Source organism: Thermobia domestica, chromosome 9 (genome assembly GCF_964235325.1).
Source record: "Thermobia domestica chromosome 9, izTheDome1.hap1.1, whole genome shotgun sequence".
Classification (NCBI taxonomy): Eukaryota; Metazoa; Arthropoda; class Insecta; order Zygentoma; family Lepismatidae; genus Thermobia; species Thermobia domestica.
In genome coordinates, this window is record NC_137462.1 from 28,581,035 (window position 1) to 28,590,648 (window position 9,614).

A 9,614-nucleotide genomic window follows, 5' to 3' on the forward strand; every position below is an offset into this window, starting at 1 on the left:
TTCTTTAGTTACTGGATGCAAAATGTAGTGTTCTCTGATATAGTTGTTGAAACTAATTTTCTGCGAAAAACATATCTAACTGCATCCTGGCATATTTGCTCAAAAGAGTAGATGTTATTCTAGAAGAATTGCATGGTGCCAAGAGGATATCGGAACAAGTGACTGAGAACGCGAAGAAATATTATCTCCAGCTCACAGTAAAAGCTTAGACTGAAGAATTTAAAAAACACTCGAATGAATTCATAGCCAATGATAGAGATGCTATTGAACATAATGAGTTTTTTACTTAGTCTTAGAAAATGGGAAGAACTTCGTTGACTTATGGTCAGTTATGAAATTGTGTTTTATCTTTTTTCACGGAAACGTATTTTTTGAAAGTGGTTTCACAATAAATAAAATTCTCATTGTTGACAACTTACAAGAAGAATCTCTGATGGCTCAACGGATCATATATGATTCTGTGATTAGAATATGTAGATAATCAGGATTAATAATTACAAGAGGTATGATAAATTCAGTGAGAAGTTCAATGAGACAATACCATGTGTATCTGGAAAAGAGAAATAAATGCTGGAGACGAGAAGAGGAGAGAGAAACGGAAGATTCAGCAACAACTAAAGGAGCTGGAGGAAGAAGAGAAGAAAATTAAACTGCGGAGACAACAAAAAGGACATTCAGATCAATGAGAAGAAAACTATGCGAGAAAGGATGAAAACAAATTTCTAAATGTATTGCATTTAACAACTGCACCAGCAAAAGCATCTGTTACATATTTTTTTTTTTAAATAATCAGTAAAATCATGTATGAACTGTTTATTACTATAGGCAATATTATAATGCTGTGTAATTGGTATTATAATGTGTAAGCATACCGGTATAATATGTATTTTTCATATCTTAAGTACTCTGTATATTGCACACTTTCGTTTGTGATTTTACATTTTGTGTAATATGTAGGCCTAATCAATATCGGTCTAATGTATATGTTTATAAATTTACATTCCTTTGGAAAGAAAATTGAAAAACGAAAGAAGCGGCAGAGAACAAGGCCAACTATGGGGAGTGTGGAGGCTGGAGTTTCTTTCTTTTTTCTATATTTTTAAGTTATTCAGGGGTCAGGGAAATCTGGAACTTTCGCAGGGACGGCGCCAGGAACGCTTGATGGGGTGGGCGGAAAGAGGCGGACCTAGTTCCTGGGTGGGCGGACAATGAAAATGAGAACTGGGCAATGTAAACATTTTTTCACAATAGTTAAGTTTCAATTTTTATAGTCTTTAGTTAGCTAAGGCTCAGACCGAAATTGGGGAGAAACAAGGATGTGGAAAACAGCTGTCTTGAACTTATAGAAGGTACAATTCCGGCATTCGCCTGGTGGGACTGGAGAAATGCAGGAATTAGGATGGGCTATAGGCTCGACCTACAGAATTCCGCGTGGCAGACACACTACCTCTACTTCCAGTTTTTTTTTTTTTTTTTTTTTGTTTTTTTTGTAGCAATAATAACGGTGTGTACTGTGTAGTGGATGAAGTTCAAGATAGCTTTAACTCCTCTCCCTCCAAGAATGCACATGAATGCATAGAAATAAAAGAAGGTTCCAACAACACAGACTAACAGATAATACTCTACTTTTCGTTAATAACATAAAATACACAACAAGTAGGTAAAGTAAACCAAGGATAAAATAGGCTACTGCAAACATTTTTATCTTTGAGGGATTTACTACAAGAAAGCAAGAGACAAAAAGTATAAATCAGTATATTCAGAAGCAATACTGTCATCTTCGCTCTCTCCAGCATCTAGTTCATTTTCACTTTCTTCGTAATCGAATACTTCAAATTGAGAATCCTGGTTGTCACATGTATTTGTATTTTTGTCTTTTTCTCTATTGAAGAAGAATTATCACTAACGTCAACGGATTGAAAATTGCGTTTCTTTGAACACAAGAAAGACACTAAGCCTGAGAAGAGATCGCTGATAAGTTTTTTCGACATATTATCTGAACAAGCACCGACCACCGAGACTTCTGAACGCAACAGAGATCAACTCAACAATGCTGTAATAAGGGTTTTTTCAAATCTGTTTAATGCCACACGGATAAGACATGTGGTAATTGGTACATTGCTGTAAACAATTGCAAGTTGCAACCCTTTTATAAGAAGCTATCGCGCCGACACAAAGCACTATTCCCCTCCCTCTCTTTCTGAAATGAGACAATAGACAATACTGGCCACCTGTCCATTATTTAGTCGGCTTTTTAAAATATACTTTTTTTTTTTTTTTTTAGTGCAGCACATACAAACACTGGCGTTTCAATAGCACGGTTGTGTATGTGTGTGTTAAACTTTAATTCAATTATCTCGACTTTTGTCATCATTATATTACTATAAGTATCTGTCTTAAAATCATTGTTCATTGCAGAGTTAAACAGAGTCCTAGAACCTATTACATTTCAATCGAAAGTAATACCTATTGCTTTTGAAGTATAGGATGTCATCTTCAGTGCCAGATTTACGTATAAGCTTGGGGGCCCCAAAAATATTTAAAGAAAAATGGCTGTAGTCATTTCCAAATAATATGAAAAAGCAAGCAAGATAAAACGCACATACAACAACGGTGTTCTGTAGTATTATGTATTAAGCTCTCATGAAGCAAGTAATAGGGCCCTGTTATCCAAACCGCCTGCAATGGGATCTCTGTTGCCCAGTCCCGCTTATAATGGAGCCCTCGTTTCCCAACTCCGCTTGTAATGGGGATCTTGTTTCAGAGCCCCATTTGTAATCGGGACCCTGTTTTACAGCCATTACACTTAACTATTTTAATAAAACTTCACAGCATAAGTGATACAGTATCTTGTATGTGGATAGAACTCTGGTACTACCCTTTCACGTACTGTTTGGAATTCGACAAGAAATTGAGTCTGGTAACAGTGGATGCATAAGAAGAAGACATGAAACGACAAGCTGGCGAAATAATAGTAAAATATATTGGAATTACAGCCCTAAGCGGCAATAATCTTTATATCGCGAAACTATAGATATTTCGCTGTACGTAAGTATGAAAAGTAGTGTGCAGAAGTATTTTCATAACTTTCAGAACTTGGCACTGATTTTCAAAGTGATCTATAGAGTTGAGTTGATTTTGAATTTAATGTCCCTTTCAGTAGCGAGGCTATATGAGACGGAACCTACTGATTAACGTGGAATCCGAACCACATGAGCTCTCTCCAGGAATCGAACCCGGGTCTCCCACTCCAAAGGTGCGTACGCTAACCGCTTAGCCACGGAGGAGCTCATATAGTGATCTATAGAGTGCAATAATTTATCACTAAAGGCAGGGGCGGATCCAGGGGGCGATCGCCCCTAGAATTGAATATTTTTTATTTTAAAAATAAAACCAATCCTAAGAATTTTCACCTTTGTATTATAAACGTAAAATAAAACCGAGCGACTGCCTCCCTAAACATTCAGAATGGATCCGCCCCTGACTAAAGGAAAGGATAGGAGCACGAATCATAGTGATTTCATCCATTCGTTATAGGCATATGAGTCGTTCGTTTGTATATATTAACAGTATTTTATGTATTGTTACGTTCAGAACTGCCCGAATTTACGTTGTGTAAGTTAGTATGCAGCAGACTGAATGCATTAAGTTATCGGCACTAGTTACTACATAGCAAGGCAAGGTACCAACATCTTTTCACGTCGTAGCAAAAAGATGCTACCTACATTTATAGGACTTATAAGAATTTTATTGCAACAGGTTTTTCAGCCAGAGGCGTATCTAACCAGAGGCCGTAGAGGTCTAAGCCCCCAGTTTTTTGAGTGACAGAAATTATTGAAGCCATTACTTACACACTTTTGAAAGTTTATAGTAAACTCACAATATATCTATCATAATCTGGGTTTTAGTTGCCCCTCCTCCAGTTTTAACCTTCTAGATCTTCCTCCTCTGCTTCCAGCGAATTTGTGTCGTATTACACCTTGTGTAATCTTCAAGAGTTGCATTCCATTTTGAGTTACTCTAGTAACTTGGCCTGGAAAAAGCTTACACGATTAGTTGAGCTTCAGGCAGTAATTACCAACCCTGGATGATATTCAGATTGTATTTACTTACATCGGATCCCTGGAAACGTTTCAAACTTTACCCAACTGACTAGAAACAACTTGAAATGAAAAATGATGCGGCCTCCACATATTGTAGAAGCATGGCGTGGAGCGTTGATCATAGTTGGTGCAAAAAGAAAACAGAGAAGATCGGCAAGGGGCTTTATTGGGACCAAATTAAACTACCGCTAATTTTATAAATTTTACAGTTTTTCTGTAATGTATTCAAAACAGTAAGTTAAGATAACGAAATATATGCGAAAACGTACTTAAATATGCATTAGGTCCATAAATTACCATATAGCATATATTCAAATAAAAAAGGCGAAATTTTGTCGCTGAAAAAGAAAGCTAGAAATACAAAGAGCCCCATTATCTTCAATAGCTTAGGGCCCCATCAAACCTAAATCCGGCACTGGTCACCTTCATTATTCTACTTCTGTTGGGGTGGGCGGATGGGTGGGCGAGACCATCCATCGGGTGGGCGGTCGCCCACCTTCGCCCACCCTTAACGCCGTCCCTGAACTTTCGTCATGGAAAGTCAGGGAAAAGTCAGAGATCTTTTCTCCAAATTATGTGGACACTGTTTACATTTCCAAATGAAATAAAATAAATTAGGACCCCTCTCCAAAAAAGTGGGGGGCAACTGCCCCCTCTTGCCCCCCCCTAATCGCCGCCCATGCTGGAAGTACCCCGTGATTGTTTTACACATAGTACCAATAGTTATTAGCTTCTGGCGTAAGGATATTTCGTGAGCAAGTAGTCCATTGCCTAATAAATAAACCTTGCTTATTTGGTGTCTGAGCTCGGCCAGCGACACGGCTCTGCCTTCACTTGCATGTAGTATTCTATTTCTCGGTAACTACTAAGCGGATCTGAACCAAATTTGGTGACCAAGTAGGCCATGATCTAAAGAATAGAGATTACTATACTTGATAACCAGGCTCGACTCGGTTTGTATGTGGTACTTTGTTATTTGGTAACTATTGGATGGTTCTGAACCAAATGTGGATGCCAATTAGCCCATCGTCTAAATCAGTCGTCGCCAAATTTGTGAAGCTTCTGAGCTACCTACTGTAAGCTACCAACTAAAATAACTATCAACTTTTTTTAAAAAATCTTACATTTATTTATTGCCTATAAACTTACATTTCTAGTAAATATAAATCAAACTATCCAAGTTAGCAAATGTCTAATATACACACGAAAAACATAACGTGCACAACTCCACGCGTATACAATCAACTGTGAGATGAGGCTAGCAATGGCAGTTGTGCGGGATAAATAAGCAGTTGTTGTCGCCAACGCCTCATGTCGTTAGTAGGGCTGTTCCGAATTCCGGAATATTTCTTAACGGAAATTCCAATTCCGGAATCGGAACACAGTTTCAAGACGTTCCGGAATTTCGGAACATTCCGGAACTTCTTATTGAAAATAATATTTTTTGCTGTTACCCCGAAGTGAGAGGTGTGCGCAAAACTTAGCTTTGAAACTGGATATTGATTCCGCTGTGCTGAAGAAAGGAGCTTTGGTCCACGGCAACTGGTTTGTTTCATTCTCTAGATCCGTTCACTGTGAACGATTGCACATAAGATTTGGAACTTTGTTTTGGTTATCCTTAAAGTCTCAATCATAAGTGATTCAGTGTAAATCCCGTGATTTTGGTGCAGAAATTGGAACGTCTCATTTCAGTATGCGCTATGAAGCTGTGTCCTTTTGGAAATAAGACACTTTTGTGTTAAACAATCTGAAATAATACCCTACAAGGGATAAAAGCAAATTTACATGAAGTACGCAAAGCATCGAATTTATCGCGCCAAAACCAAAGCTTGGCTTTTGAGCTTGTTTTTAATGTTTGATAAGCCTATGTGAGTCGGTACTAGGGTTGTTCCTAATTTCGGAATTTTTCGGAACGAAAATTCCAATTCCGGAATCGGAACACAGTTTCAAGACGTTCCGGAATTTCGGAATTCCGGAACATTCCGCAATTAGATGAATTCCGAATTCCGGAATACGAAATCGAATTCCGAACACCCCTAGTCGTTAGTGTCAGCTCAGTGGAGGAATCAAGGTTAACCAACCGGAGCGTTAACGCGATCTACGGAAAATGTCCCCTCGAGCTATACTAGTAGCTCGCGATCGACGGTTTAACGGCCACTAGTCTAAATAACAAAGATATCTATATTTCATGACCAACTTCGACCAAAGACAGACTCGCCTCGGCTCAGCTCGGATTGCATGTGGTAATTTATTTCTCAGTAACTACTAGCCGGATAATCTGAAACCTCGCTCTATTTAGTAGCCGGGCTTGGTCAGGAACAAGCTCAGCTCGGCAACAGAAAGTGCTCCACAGTTTTCCACGCCAGGAGCTTCTGTGAGTTCGGTTCACCTCGGCACGTTCAAATAACTAAACGTCGTGACAAACATCTTGGTATTTAGCGGTATTGCCACGTTTATTTTGTACACATCCACGTCTATTCTCTGCCACCTGATCGCGCTGTAGTTCGTCTCCTTAGCCATAGCCACACCCGTTAGCACTTGGCAACGTCGTATCAGAGCTTGCATTTTATTCGTTTAGCTGAAATGCCAAGATGTTTGTCACAGGCTTTTTTTTTTCTTAGTAACAAATATACAAATATAGAAAAATCCACTTTTACAGTTCGTTAGGTGTTAGTTCTTGCAGATGTATTACTCATCTTGGATTAGCTATTCATACATGCTTAGGAAACGTGCCATATAAACTGCTGCAAGCTGTTTTAGTAGAAGATTTTTCTATGGCGTGAAAACATGGTCACATACATAATGTATTCTCTATATCGAGTGGCATTGTTATATCCTAAATTTTATAGTGAAGTATGCTACAAATACAGTTTATAAACAATATAGTTTCTAATACTTCTTAAACCTCAAAACTGGGGTGTTATAAGTAGCTTAGAAAAAAAAATCATAATAAATGTAGCAAAGTCATGTAATCAAAAAGACACATTTTTATTACAATATTCTGTAATAATAACTACAATATATATATACCGAGAGTTTTATATCTCTCAAAATTAGTCGAAAAACAACGATTTTTATTTATTCATATATATATATGTATAAACGTACATAATACATTATTAAGAAAAGTACAAAAAGATTGTACATACGATAATAATGTACACAATTTATCGGCTGTTTTTTTTATTTAAATCTTTTGAACAAACAGTATATACACATTATAAATTGCATGTTGTATAATATATATAACGTAGCATCCTTTGTTATAATAATTATAAGTGAAACACATGGTACAAATATTACATATTTGCCTTACATATACACATATTTCTGTCCTTAGTACTCGATTGTTCATTATGTACATTTGCCGCTTTGTATGAACGACCGTAAAAGAACAATATAGTTCTGGAAACCATGTTACTGGAGCATGTATCATGCTCCACGATGTATGTATTATATTTCCGTTTCGTAATGTCCATGTTGAAGACAATGTACGTTAACTTCCGCATTGGATATGAAAGAACACACCTTATAAATAGATCATATATATATATATATATATATATATATATATATATATATATATATATATACGTATGTGTGGAATTCTATCTCTGTCATATTTCAACTGGGAAGTGTATATAATTTATTAATAGTACGTTCAGTCCGCTATACCTGTGTATATTTACAACGGAATAACATTTTTGAATATGTACAACGATAACTCTCAGTCGTGTCTACGTTGTTATTATTGTATATCCGTTGATTGGTCTGTATTTACATTCCGCTTTTTAAAAATGCATTTTAATATGCATAATTAAGTAACAATACAACTTATTACGCGTTACAGTATTTGTAAGTATTTCACTGTATTATATGTTATTTTGCAATTAATCTCTGAATGAAAGACTAACATGATTTAAAAATAAAATATAAAAATGAAAAGAACTCTTTCAGTTTTACGTTTCACGGTTATACCATGTAGGGTAAAGGAGACAGTGATGATGAAAATGAGTAAAATTTGCGGAGTAAAAAAAAAAGTGGGAGCAAACGGAAAAACCCCGAGAAGACCAATGCACACGATATTTGTCCAACACTTGGTGCGCGCTGGGATCGAACCAGAGACCCACACCACACCAAATGTGAATACTCTACCACTGCTCCCTGTAGCATGGGCGCCCAAAGGGGAGGGCAGGGTGGGGCCCGAGCCCTCCCTCCCCCCTTGGCTCACGAAAATGTATCAAATTTCTTAAGATTTTCTTAATACAAATAAAAAAACAAACGTAATATAGTAACCAGGGATTTGAGACCCTCCCTAGATTTTTTTTGGACGCCCATGTGCTGTAACTCCCTAAAATAAAATTACACTTATTATCAACCATTTCTGTGACTGTTTCGGTAATATAACATTGTCTTCATCAGACACATATCTCTCTGATAAATATACTGTATCTGATTAAGGCAATTATACATTGTCAAAATCATAATACAGACTGTTAACAAGTATTTTCCTTGGTCAGATATTATTTTGAAGTTAAAGTTAGTTCCAAAGCCAAAATGAGTGATATTCAGGTCGTATTAATATGAATGTTTTGAAATAGATTCAGCTAAGTTCAAAAGTTTTTCTTGTATGCTTTTGTTTACACTATACGGAGTGGGCACAAATTCATTTTCCTGAATACGTGAAGAAATATCTGTCTTGGGAAATGCGACTTTGTGCCCAACCTGTATATACATGAAACATTGATCAATTTCGAAACTGATCCCTTATCCTCCAAAAACAAATGTGCATTACACTTTGGATCTTTACTTTCTCTGTTGAATTATATAATAAAAGAAAAGAATACCTTAAACTTTGTTTAATATATGATTATAGTATGTGAGTTATTTAGGCATTAATTTTCGACTCTTGTTCTAATGGTAACTACGATAGTGATATCGTATCGCCGCTCGAACACATAGTACACTTGAATTACCGAACATTGAACTCAAAACTACGTATGTCAACGAGAAATATTCCCCCAGCACAAAATGCAAGAGAAATCTGATTGGTTCCCTGGACATTTTCCATAAGTTGTCGTCATACCGGTGCTTTTTATTGATTTACTTTGGTGTTTAAAAAAGACAGATAAATCCTATATTAATCTTTAATATATCATAGGAAGCATTCAAACTAATTCCCAGATTTTTTTTTTCTCATCATTCAAGGCAATAGTATCAAATCTTCGCAGAAACAACACTAGTAAACAAAGTGCACAGAAAGAATACAAGATCCACTGATCAATACACAAGGTTTCAACTTTAAAAAAATATACAATACTCTGAGAATATTAACTGAAAGGTATTTGAAATTAAAGTGTAAGTGTTGTTGATAGTTTTAGATTATAGTATCTCATTAACCATAGAAATGTACTGTCATACATCTAGTGTCATAATGGAAGGCTTATCCGTTTTACCTTAATAGGTAACATGGTTTTGAATTTGTTATTGTGGGCTACGAATGACACATTT